General features: G+C 42.5%; 1 long non-coding RNA gene across 1 annotated transcript; it reads left to right on the top strand.

Moving 5' to 3' along the window:
• Positions 1–1,171: 1,171 nt before the first annotated feature.
• LOC135910287 (uncharacterized) lies at positions 1,172–7,550 on the top strand. The gene is made up of 2 exons (XR_010566994.1): positions 1,172–1,523; positions 7,408–7,550. It is a non-coding gene; the product is annotated as an uncharacterized lncRNA (long non-coding RNA).
• Positions 7,551–13,809: the final 6,259 nt, after the last annotated feature.

Below are 13,809 nucleotides of genomic sequence, written 5' to 3'. Positions count from 1 at the left end.
CCCGAATTCGCGAGGGCGGCGCAAGGAGGTGGCGAGAGTTCTTAAGGAATCTAGAAAGAGTATTGTCGCTGCAGCACACGCCTTATACAACTCGAGCGTTTAGGATTTGCTGTTATGGCTATCACTTTGAAATGTTGCAAGTACTTTATTGCAGTAAAAAATTTACAGTCTCCGAGTGCATTTATGCAATCCCGTCACCGTGATCTTCAGTAAAAAGCCCAAGGGTAATAAATAACATCGTGGACGCTCGCCGTGTGCTGTACGCATGAATGAAAGCAAGCAGGAGTGAGCCAACAATGGTGTCTCTATCTCCAACATGCAAGATATGAAAGTGGAAAGGAAACGCGCCGCCTTCCATCGTGCGCCACGTATATGGAGGAGGGAAGGAATGCGGGAGTCGTAATACTCAGGTGGCAGCTCAATCTCGCGTGCACAAGGGACAAAAGACAGGAGGTAATGCGCCGTCTTTATTGGCTTGCTAGGCATTCTGAGAGAGAGAGACAAAGTTTTACTCTAGCGGCCGATGCGTACCGCGCGGACGCAAGGGCCCTATGTTGAAACCACTCTGTGATAGGCACAGAGCGTGGTGGCGCTGATAGCTTCGCGTGCAATGTATTCTCGCTGCCCAGTTCGTTTTGAAGTGAAAGGCAGCACGAAGGTCAATTCGACTGCTGCTACTGCCCCACTTTCTGACGCCAGCATTTTCTCAGAGACTGTGCTCGGTCCTCGAGTGAGAAGTGTTGAGGTTTTCTTTTGTGCGCGTACAACCTTGTCTGTTAATTTAGTTAGTAGGCGAATATTTATTAGTTCATACGACCGATAAGACTACTATATTTACTTAGTATAGCTATCTGCTAATTTGCTATCGCAATCAATGCCTGTCCTTTCGGGCGAAACTGGCTCTTTCTTGCAGGTAAAAAGAACATTTCATTTCATCACGAACATTCGCTGCGAGTGCATTTTCGGTTAAACACAATGCGGACCACGTGCGGCTTTGGAAAGTGATCTTCTCGTGCTCGGCCGAAACTGGCTCTTTCTTGCAGGTAAAAAGAATATTTCATTTTATCACGAACCTTCGCTGCGCGTGCGTTTTTCGGTTAAAGACAATGCGGACCAAGTGCGGCTCTGGAAAGTGATCTTCTCGTGCTCTTTTTAAAGTAATACTGTTCGCCGCAGGACAAAGAAACTAAGCGTGCCACGTCGAAAATCCCCAAAGAAAACAAAAGTTAAATTAGTGAGGAATACTTCTTAGAAAATCTTCTTTGTTCATTGTGTTCCAAGGGGCATATAGACGGGTCGACTTTGCAACTTGAACGGCATTTCCGTATAACCATATCTTCGAGCAAAAATGTTTCTTGTTCTTGCCGCAATTTTCCTTCTGCTATTACCGATGCCTGGACAAAGCCGGCAATATGCTTTTGGAGCGCGTTGTCGTGGAAAAAGTGGTATAAACTGTCACCGTCCTGCACCTCCATCTACTCCAAGACCTACAACACGTTACACCTATGGACCTCCCTTTCACAGTAAGTAATGTCTACTATTCTGTGAAGTAATCTGAAGCACTTACACACAATATATATATATATATATATATATATATATATATATATATATACGTGCGTGTGTGTGCGTGTGTGCGATAGCTCAATTGGTAGAGCATCGCACGCGACATGCGAAGGTTGTGGGTTCGGTTCCCACCTGCGGCAAGCTGTTTTTTCATCCACTTTAATTGCCGTTATATTTATCGTTTCTTTGTTTCATTTATTAGGCACGCGTAATTTCCCCTATGTTGTCCATCGTGTCAGTGTTTGTTGGCTTATCATGATATGATTAATAAAAATCGGGCCCCTCGGCTAACCCCCTTTTTTCTCGTTATTACATAACGAGGGTCTTGAATCCGGCATCATTGACGCCTTCACGATGCATGTGTGGGTTTATTGAGCAGTTGTGTTCACCCAAAAAGATCACGTTCTCGTGACGCCTGCGGCAAAAAGGACGTTCCATGTCCACCACCAAGGTCTGTGAGTGGTGGCGCTGGCTAACACTCACAGGGTTCTTTACTAGGAACCATAAGTACCCAAGAAAGTGGATAGGGAAATGGCGCCGCAATAGCTCATTTGGTAGGGCATTGCGCGCGAAATTCGAAGGTTGTGGGTTCGGTTCCCACCTTGGGCAAGCTGTTTCTTCATCGACTTTAATTTCCATCGATTTATCGTTTCTTTATTTCGCTTATTAAGCACGCGTAATTTCCCATATGTTGTCCTTGGTGTAAGTGTTTGTTGGCTTCTTATGATATGACTAATAAAAATCGGGCCCATTGGTTAATCCCCTTTTTTTCGTTTCTGTAGTATGGTATATTATGTAAAAAAATAATTTTCTGCGTCATCTCATTGTTCTGAAGTGATAACGAAAGGGCCTCATTGTATACGGAAACAATCGGATTGCTTGGGGGAAGCTATAATAAACCGTATCTCCTACACACACTAAATGTTAAAGTCGGTTCTCAGAATTCTGCGACCGACCATGAAGAAATGATATTCTTTCACGGAAATCACTGTTCGTCCCTCAAGCTTTAAATTTAGACAATACATGTACATGCGCTTGACGGGCCCCGGCCCATTTAAGAAGCTGCTGCTAACGTCAATACTTTTTTTTGCGATGCTGATTGAATTTCACTTATACTGTGAGCCCGTTGCAGACATTATTTGCTTTCAGTTATTGTTTCCAGCCAGATAGCAATACTTGTTCTAGGCCACGGTGTTAGAAGTATTTTAGGTGGACGAACGGCGCCTCCGGAATGGGGGAACTTCGGTCCGCGTCTTGTGCAGAAGGCCCGAGATGGCGCCACAGTACTCGTGGCCGATGCGAGGTGTCATGCGTGGTCGCTTCGGGGCCGTGAACACCACTCGAAACAAATAAAAGAACTAAGCCTTCACGCTATGACGAGCGCAATAAGGTAAAAACTTTGAACAAATACGTGATTTTGGTGATATATCCATACATATCTGTTGAATACGTCAATTCACCACCTCGAATGTTCGCGATAGGGGGACGTCTTCGCATTCGGACATGTGAAATCGTGCATTTAGGAATATGACAGTGAATAAGTCGCGTTGAAATATGACAGAAGTTAGTTTTGTTTGTCGAATTAATGTTTACCTAGTTAGACAAAAAGAACGCTTTAGCCGCTGTATTACAGCAGCAAAACGTACTGTCGATTGCTGTCTCGGACATTCGAAGCATTCGAAGCGGTCGTTGATTACGCATAAAACATGTGTGATGAATACAACCTTTGTTAACGCTAGCTTGCTGCACTTAAAACAATAAATTTTAGCGAAGTGAGTAGTATGGAAACACACGTGAAAATCACACGTGAGAAATATGAGTAGTATTGAAAACACAGGTGAAAAACAAAAACTATGACTTCAACTTTGAGGCAGCAACATTACTGGACTAGTTTCGAAAGCTTGCACAACTTTTGAGATTTGTTGCTCTCAATCTTTTTGAGTTGCTTGCAATATTGCCGCATCCGCACTCCTACATAGTAGTGAAGAACTTGTGCCATGATGTCCACTTTATGTTCCTGACATGAAAATTACAGGTTGTAATTATCTAACACTAGTTAAGTCATACGCTTGCTTATCGCCAGCGTACTTCTGAAATTTTCTTTCAGTTTCTTTCAAAAGATGAAATAGGGCAGCATTTGGGTGTGTCAGTCCTCCTCTTGTATGCAAAACTACAAGAGCTGCTTCAGCTCTTGACAGATCACCTGTTGCAGTCAATCCAAGCTTACACAGTGAGCAATTTCTGTTTTTTAGGACTTTCCTGCACAGAAACCCACATAGATAATAAATGATGCAGTCGGTGATGCTGTCTGATGCAGGTACAGAGTCAAGTACATCATCACACTCAATGCCATCTTGCACGAATCCGTCAAGCCTACTCTTCAGCTCATCCAGCCGTGATTGACTGAGCACATCCTCCTAAAAAGCTCACGTCAAATCAGACAAGCTAAGGAGACGTGGCTCTTCACTGGGCAGTAACTGGCAATTTCCGTACTTGGGTGGCTTTACGAGACTGTAAATGGATAGCATGCTGTATAATAGCAAAAACGTCGCCAAGCAGGGATGTTAATTTTGGCCCCCAGCTTGGCGTATGACACCAAAAATCTTTTCCAGAATGTCTTGGTTAAATTTAACAGTTAACACATATTTGAAATCACATTTCTTTAACAAAAGAAAAGACGGGGAATGCGGGAGATGGAAATTCAAGACGATGATCAAAACGTGAACAAGGTGAATGCAGGAGCCAACGTTTCGACAAATGGACTTGTCAAGTGCCTTGACAAGTGCCTTGAAGAAGACAAGTCCACTTGTCGAAACGTTGGCTCCTGTATTCACCTTGTTCACGTTTTGCTCACTTCTTTAACAATTAGTTTGAGAGCTAAATTGTCGACAGAATAGTCACTCGCAATCCCTCAGCTGTAGTTTGTAAGACAAAACTTTGAGGGAGAATTCGTCCTGCCTTGACCTCTTCCTCCCAATCATTAAGCCACTCTAGAGAGGATTCCAGTACTTCAAAATCCTTTCCGCCTAATCTCATTCATGGCAACAAAAAGGTTGTTAATTCGGACTGTGAAATCGACAGTGCCTTTGACATTTTCAAGGCCCGGTGTACCTTCGTTAGAATACAACTCTAAACCTTTCGCAACACTAATACTAATTTCACGGCTTGCTCACACGAATAGCATAGCTTGTCATCGCACAAAAAGAATGAAAACAAGGGCGCAACGTGGCACCAACTGCTTCGACTTGACGGGGACCGCTCGTCCACAAATGCGCAATAGGAGCCGGCTCGCCCGATTTGTCGGCCCCATGACCGCTCCTGCCATCTGGTGGCGTGATGGAGCGGAGGTGCCGAAGTTCAACGCAGCGAGTGCACGGCGGCGGCTTTCCGTCGTTCCACCTGTACTTCTAACACCTTGTTCTAGGCTATCGTTACTAAATATGATTAAACGGACTGAGAACACAGACCAGTGAGGTGCTCAGCGTGGTAATGTGATGCTTGTATTCTCCACATTCGTAAGTTTTCTGCGCCTAAAATTTTTGAAATCCTTCCCTGTGACCGACCACTTTACTGATCTGTAAAATGATGGTGAGCACATCTTTGTGACCTGCAGTGTTGAACCCTGCCTGAATTACCAAGATGATTATGATTGTTATATTTGTTCATGACGTTTGTTTGTTCATGTCGATATTTGTTCAGCCGTTTATGGGAGAGCAGTGTAGATGCGCGGCTTTTTAGTGCCTTACTTTTAGCTTCCTCTTATGGGCTTCACTAAACATTTTTTACTATGGTGATGGCTTTTCTATCAGCAACACAATAGGCTTTCAAACGTTTGCAGTTTTCCAATTGCTATTTTCGCTTGTGGTATAGGGATGGCAAATGATCTGCAATGAGAGCAGTCTTCTCGCATAATATTGTCAGTATATATTACAGTGAACACGATTAGGGGCAAGCAGATATGTTTCCTGCAGAAAAGAAATAATTCCCCATTTGGGAGTTATCACTCCTTGCCGTGAAGTAGACAAGCAGGGCTACTTCTCATTTCCCTTGCCTTTGCAGTGTTTCGTTGGCATTTGTGAGTTATTTCACGTTGGTAATTGTTTATACGTGCGCTTGACAGACAGACGCCAAGCAATGAAAGGTCTAATAATTGAGAATAGAGCAAATTAAAAGAAAAATGCCAGAAAACTGACCATGGCTGTTCACCCGCGCTGGGTTTCCGAACCCTAAATACTAGTATTAGACATTGTTTTGACAACAAAAGCTATCGATCTTTACTTCTTTATATGGAACCAAGTCAGTAGAGAAATTTCCTTTTGTATTACATGGGCGATAAACAACAACGTTTAGCCAGTTTCGACGGCCAGGGCTAGTATTTTTGTAACAATTCTGTCAATCATATGTCCAAATAAGGCGCAATTTTCACTCATGAGCATTACACATAAGCTGCATTTTTGTTCAGTCGCATCGTAGGTACTCCGCACTGATAGTCACAGGGATGCCGCGTGCTTCAGTGCCTTCTCCTATTTTACATATAAGAGGCCTACAAACAAAGGCACCAAGGACAAAATAAAGGAAATTACTTCTACCTAATGATTGAGTTAAAAATGATAAATCAATTCAATTGAATGTGGAGCAAAAACAGCAAAAAACAACTGGCTGCAGGTGGTATACGAAACCACATCTTCGCCTTACACGTGCGATGGTCTTATTAAATAAGCTACCGCAGGGCAGTTTTCCTATCAACTTTCAAGTATATTTATGTTTTACTAATAAAACGTACCATAGGGAAGTTAGCCAGCACCACCACTCGCAAACCTTGGCAGTACGTGGTTGTGGAACATTCTTTCTGCCGCAGGCATCGTGAGTGCGTGACCTACTTTCCCTACCGGCAACTGGTCAATAAACGCACAAATGCTCCCTCAAGGCATAAATGTTGCCGGATTCTGGAACCTTGTTATGCTTGGAATTCGATACCCTCGGTGCTGGCTAAAACTCGCGGGGTTAGTTCTAGCAGTGAAACATAAATACCCCAGTTAGTGGATGGGAAAACGGAGCAGTGGCACCTCATTTGACAAGAGCACCGCACGTGTAATGCGAAGACGTGCGTTCGGATCCCACCGGTGGCCAGAATAATTTTAAACTACTTTCAATTCTATTATTTACCTTCTTTTTTGTTGGCTCGTTGTGATATGGATAATAAAAGTCGGGACCCTCGGCTCCTTTTATTCTAGTTTACTCCTATTTTAGTCATTCTGGCCGAAGAAACCTTGTTCAAACTTCAAAGGTTGACAATTTGTTTCAATGAAAATAAAGTGGTATACTTTCTTTTTTTATAGCTAAACAAATATAGTTTTCAAGGTGAGTGTAAGAGTCTGTGATGTCACCGCAATTTGGCAGGGAAACTTACGCGCTGTCCCACCGCCTGCCTTTTTTTGGCTCCTTTCTGGATTTAGTTACTTTTCTCGTTGTAACAGTGCAAGATTTGCTACTGAACAATCATGATTGACTAGAAAACTTAATAACACTATCCAGTTCGCTTTGCGTTTTCCATGAGCACTCCTATTCTTCTGCATGTGTGTTTTTGCCGATGTCGGCTTTGGCCTTCACTAATTTCGTAATGATCAGCAGTTGTGTAGTGCGCAATTGTTTGCGTAATGAGAAAAACATAGCATGTTCGTTGTGCATTGCGTGATCTATTTTACGAAAGAGCGATGTGACTTATTTCACGCTGAAAAGTTCCAGTCGCATCTTTGATGTTGTAGAAAAGGTATTTAGTATATGCTGAGTTTTGCAGTATCTAGGGATGAAATATTACAGTTTGCTGAACTCATTTTGCAGATGGAAAGGGACGCTAAAGCAGTACCATTCATGGTGGATCGAAATACCTGCACCAATGCAGAACTGGGCAACGTACTTCAGTCTGCAGCCCTGCTAAGCGCAACATGTGTAAAGAATAAATGTTGTTTTAGCACTGCCGAAAACGACGTCGTTTATTTACCTGCATAATACGCATAGCCCCTGCACACGACGCGCAAGCAAAGCTACGCTCTTCTGGCATGCGTGTGCCTTGCATGCTCAAGATCACGTTCTTGATTTCCAATATTATGATAGTTTGCGGCAAAGATAGACTCCTCCAGTCGTCTAATTAATACGAAGCCTTGTGTTAATGGGTGATTCACCCATTTAGCAAAATAGTGCCGAGAACTACAGAGACGTAGGAACACTACAAACAGTCCATTTAAAAGGAAGAACAGAAAGCGTAAGATCCTAATAGCAGATGGCTGACATTTTTATTTTATTTTAATTTAAGAATACCTTACAGGCCTCAAAGTGAGGCATTGAGTAAGGGGGGCAGTACATAGAAAATAGATAGAATACAAGACATCTATAAACCGTATCTCTTTACAACCTACAACCGCAAGTGCAACCAAGATAAAAAAAAAGAATTATTTAGTTCACGATTCACTAGGCAAAAGAAGAAAACATAATATAATAACGAGGAATAAATCGGACAGATTGCTTTCAATGAAGTCGTGTAATTAACAAGATCACAGTGTTAAACAGGTATAATGAAACAAAAAAATTACAGAAAAGTTATGGACGCGACATTCCAACGGAACGGTAAACATAGCGACATAACGGTAATAATGCGACAATAAGCTGTAAAAGGTAGTGCAATTATTGAAAGCATTGTTCAACAAATGTAAAACTTCCCATTTCTTTAGTCATGCATTCAGTCAAGGCATCACGGAACGAATCGTAGTTGGACTGGCATGCAATGCTGTCCGGGAGTGAATTCCATATTCTGATAGCACGAGGAAGACCGGAGTAATGGAATGCTTTTGTAGACCCGTAAAGGTGGGCGTAGCTGAAATGATTATGAAGCCTATGCTACGTGGAGTAGGGTCGTTTCAAGCATGCCGGTGTTCGAGTGGAGTGAAGGAATTTGTGAAACAGTGATAAAAGGGCAATGTCTCGGCGAACGTTCAAGAATTGTAATGAAAGCTTAAGCTTTATTTCTGTTACACTAGACTGGTAGCTGTAATCGTTTATGATGAAGTGGCTTGCTCTGTTCTGGATCCGTTCTAGCTTTTCAATGAGGTATTTCTTGTTAGGGGACGAAATGGGAGCTGCATAGTCTAGCTTGGGACGAACGAGAGTTAGGTAAGCTAGGTTGCGAACATTTGAAGGGACATTTAAGTTGCGTCGCAAGTAACACAGCAATTGGGAGGCATTAGCTGAAATGGACGTGATATGCACTGTCCAAGAAAGATTCGATGTGAATAGAACTCCTAAATACTTATATTGTGTAGCTGTTGTAACAGTGTAATTGTTAATATGGATAGATACGGTGAGGTTGCCGACTTCCGGGTAAACTACTTTACTTTGCATTTTCTGGTATTTAAAGTCATAAGCCATTTAATACACCAGCTAATGATTTGTTGAAGGTCTTCCTGAAGAACGAGATCATCATCTGAATTTTTAATTGGGCAATAAATTATGCAGTCGTCAGCGAATATTCTGATGGTTGAGGAAAAATTTTGAGGTAAGTCGTTAATAAAAATAAGAAAAAGCAAGGGACCGAGGACGCTACCCTATGGTATACCAGAAGAAACGTCTGTTACAGAGGAAGAGTAGCTATTTGCAATAGTAAACTGCTGACGATTAGACGGGAAATTTCGGAGCCATGACAAGGTACGACAGCACAATTTAAGGGCGGAGAGTTTTGATATTAGGTGACAATGGGCGACACGGTCAAATGCCTTAGAAAAATCAAGGAACAAGAAATAAATTTGTAAGTTATAATTTAAGTTAGTGTGTAGGTCTGTTGTAAATTCAGATAACTGTGACTCACACGAAAGGCCCTTCCTAAAGCCATGCTGATTATTAAAAAGACATTTGTTAGTCTCAAGATGTCTGTAAATCTGCGAAGCGATAATGTGTGCAAGCAACTTGCAGGGAATGCATGTCAGTGAAATGGGACGCTAATTCTCACAGGAGTTCCTGTTGCCATTTTTAAATACAGGAATAACTTTCGCCATCTTCCAATCTGTGGGAAGGTGGCCAGTCGCAAGTGACTCTCTGAATATGTGAAAAATAATTTTGCTTGATATTTCTACCGTATTCTTTAAAATCGTTGAGTTTATACCATCTATGCCACATGAAGAAGACATCTTAAGGTTAGTTATGAGATAAGAGAAGCCCTCCAAGGGGACTTCAATTGGTTCCATGTATTGGTAGCTTAATTATGAAACAAAAGGTATATTTGAAGTGTTCCCTGTGTAAATACAGAGCTGAAGAATGAATTACAGACCTCCGAACATTCGCTGTCTGGAATAGGGCAGTTCGTAAGACTTAAAGGTGAGAAAAATGACGTCGTGGAATGCGAGCGATGTAGTCAAGCCCAGTCATCTGTATAATTAGTCAAGTGGAGTGAAATTGATGCCTTGCCTAGAAAACTTATCAAAGGAGTGCTTCGAAGCACACTATACAGGATACTTCTACGAAGGCATTAGGTACCTTTTAAAAATGGCCACAATGCAATAAAAAGATCGATCCACGTCATGTGCCACGTCATGAGGGTGTAAAATGAGCAAGCTGCTTCCCGCGTCACTTGCGCTTCGTATTTCATCAGTGCTGTCGATACGGGATGATCCGTGACGTGTGTACCTCAGCCGCAGCTGTGTGGCGGGTGCACAATTACACGCCAGTCAAATATTCTTATGATTAAAAAGATATTGTAACAACAGGAGATGACAAAACTACAGACGTTATAAATACCGAATCACATAGCTTGAAATAAAATTAATCGTTCTGCATCAAAATGATCCGAATGATTCCGGGCTTATGCCAACGTATACGCAACCACACAAAGGGAATCCACCGAAAGGACTTTATCCGTTGTCGAAAACATCAATCAAAGGCATTTCGACAAAGGGGTTATGATGCTTTCACATTTCCCCACGTAAGCACTCTTAAGTGTGTCTGCTGGGATTATTTTTTTTTGCTATAAACCATTCCGTAGACATGTCGGTCATGTGCATTTGCTATTGGCTTATGTAGGCAAAATAAACTTGACTCAGGAGATACCTACGTCCTTTTATGCTTCCACTGCTACTAGAAACACTGCTGCTGCGGGAAAGTAAGCGTTTGATTCGCCAAATTTTTGAGGTTCCTCTGACACTGCATTACAACCCGGTTGAGCATCACATTTAAGTAAAAAATGGGGCTACGATGGCTACACTCCAGGCTAGGTCCTGTTAGAACTGAGGTGCTTTTCTGCCGTACCTGGTAGGTAAGGGCTTACAAGGCGCAGAAAGCATAGGTGTTTTCTGCGCAATGTCATTGTTAACACGGTGAGCAATAATACACCCTCTTTATTCAGAGCGTTTCTTGTATATATCAACTGTCTATGTAACAGATTATCTTCATCAAAACAATTAGGCCGGGAGTGTTTGCTGTTTAAAATTGAGGTATATGAGCAATAGGATAAATTTACGATTTATGCGTTAGCAGCAAGTGAATACTATTTGAACCCAGCATATTTTGTTTCGGTGTATGTGGTGCAAATATGACGAATTGCGCTTCACGCTATCTTTGTACATGTCTCTCATGGTGGTAGCGGCAAAATAAGGTGTCCCTTGTGAATTATGCTAACCTCAGTCACGTGCAAAATTTGTTATATTCGCTAAAAGCAAAACAAGAGGTAACCATAAACAGGAGTAAGAAGCCTGACTGAATCAATATAATAAATGTACACACAGACTTTTTACCAACATGAAGATCACATTATCTTGACACTGCTCACCAAACATGGTGTTTATTTTCTTTTCACCAGTGAGATTCTAGACATTTTTCTATCTACTGCTAGCCGGTAATTTTATTGTAGCAACTATGTGCATGCTCAGCGTCCAAACAAAGAAAGAACTAAAGCATCGGTTGCTAAACGGGCACTATGCTTAGAAGTAGAAAATTTCCCGGCTGTAAAAGCTGTATTATTCGCTGTATGATATGAAGCGACTTTACATACATGAGGTAAAAGTTGTCATCGTCACTCATGATCTTGTTATTACTTTCGATTATGAGCGATTCAACAAGACAACACGACGGCCCATTTCGTTGACACTAAACCATTATTTCGTCGTTGTTTGGTGAGTGACAAGATTTGGAATCGTTTAAAGAACTGAATTGTGGGCCAGATAAGAAACCATGCTTGACTTAAACTGCAGAAAGAAAAGGACATGAAGGAATGTCACACAGGACCCGCACTATTTCAAACTAAATTTTAATCTAGGAAAACCACGCCGATTCTGCAGTCTACATAGATCAAAAGCAAGAGAGACAGAGAGAAGGGAAGACGGAGAGGCAGGGAGACTAACCAGACTGAGTCCAGTTTGCTACCCTACACGTGGGGAGGGGAATGGCGAGTGAAAGAGGAAGAGAGAGAACTTAAGTGTAGCATGTCTATAGTCGGGCATTCAAGTCTGTTGCCCTCAGGTAGCGAAAAAGCGCGCGAACTGCTTTCTGGGCTAATGAACTGTGAGGCCAGGCTCCCAAGATCTTCGCTTCCGTAAATGGCCTGTCATCCAGTCTATTTAAGGCACACTGAAGAGTCTCACGTTGTTTATCGAAGCGAGAACAGTGGCACAGAAGGTGACTGATGGTCTCTTCACACTTGCACTTAGCGCACATTGGTGAATCCGCCATTCCAATACGATAGCTGTAGGAGTTGGTGAATGCTACTCCTACCCACAGCCGACACAGCAGTGTTGCGCCACATCGAGGAAGGTTCGCTGGTAATTTAAGTTTCAGTGATGGGTCGAGGCTATATAAACGACGCTTAGAGTTCTGTGGTGCATGCCAGCAACCTACAGTGTAAACGGAAATAACTCCGAGGTGGGAGTATACTGCTTGTCCTATAGCGACCCCCCGGTTCGGAGTTTTTTTTGCTCCATATGATCGGAGTAGAATTTTTACTCCGTACGAGCGGAATTTTCGCGTGGAATTATGGGAGTTTTTTTCTGTCTTTTCTTTAATTTTTGCTTTGCTATTGACGGAGTTTTTTCGAGGTGCAACGGGAGTATAAAAAGAGCCATCGCGTGAGTTTGCGCGAACATGTTTACATGCAGAGGCTGCTGGTCAAATTTCGAAATATGCACACGAGACCGAGTCGAATTCGACGGAACAAGTCAATGAAAGCACATATATCATGACATACATAAACATTTCAGAAACGCCCAATGCAGAAATTTGAAAGACATCACACGTACACGCGATACTCAAGAGCAACGGTGCCAGTATATATAGCCACGATATTGTGTGCCTCGAAACCGCCTAGGGAGCAGCTGTGCTGTTTTCAGAATTACGACTCACATGCTCGTTCATACGAGATCTCTCTCTCTGAAATTAACAGAATACCTTAAGCAACACAAAACTGTTAATTCAAAATAGTGAGAGAAAAAAAAGTTATTGGCGTAATTTTTCAAAATTATCATGCCATTCTGCGAGTGCTGAAGCGACCGCACACTGCCGGCGTTCGCGGCCAAAAAGTAGTGCGTTAGTTACAGTAAGCAAGAAAAATGTAAGTGCATGTGTTGCATAGCAAAATTAAATTTTTGCGATTTAGTGGTATCGTAGCAAGAAATTATTACGTTTGAGCATGACCCGCAGCAGCCGACATAACACCGAGAAATGCACAGTCATACATTTTATACACCGCACTACTTGCTCTGCGTCCGAGCAATCTGTCTCGGTTGCGAAAAGGAGCTACATCGCTGATCTGTCGAGTGAATCCCTAAACTCGGAGCCAGCAGGCATGCGTCTAAATCAGTGTCTCGGATAGAGCGTAATGCTAATGCAATATAGGAAGCAATGACGTGACCAAAACATATATGCGCGATAACAATTCGATTCACATCGCTCAATAAGAAGCTTTATTTTCAGTACGCATACTTATGTCCTACCGTTTTTCTTCGGGCGAGGATATCCGTTCACAGATACATAAAAACAGTTGCTTGCACTCCGGTCTTTCTCAGTAGCAACACAGCACCGCAACGAACTTGGGTTACGCCATTCATGCGCGACTAGCACGGATGTCGTCGCTCGAACAGTGGCTACTGTTGCCATTGCTACGCGGTCCTTTCAAACACTACACTGGACGTTGTCAGCATGTACTCAAAAGGACATAGAAGTCGCATTTCACGTACTGAAGAACACAAGACAGGGTGACGCAGCACGAAA

Source organism: Dermacentor albipictus, chromosome 8, assembly GCF_038994185.2.
Source record: "Dermacentor albipictus isolate Rhodes 1998 colony chromosome 8, USDA_Dalb.pri_finalv2, whole genome shotgun sequence".
NCBI lineage: Eukaryota > Metazoa > Arthropoda > Arachnida > Ixodida > Ixodidae > Dermacentor > Dermacentor albipictus.
Note: the sequence above shows the minus strand (reverse complement) of the source record. Positions and strands in the feature narration are given on the sequence as shown.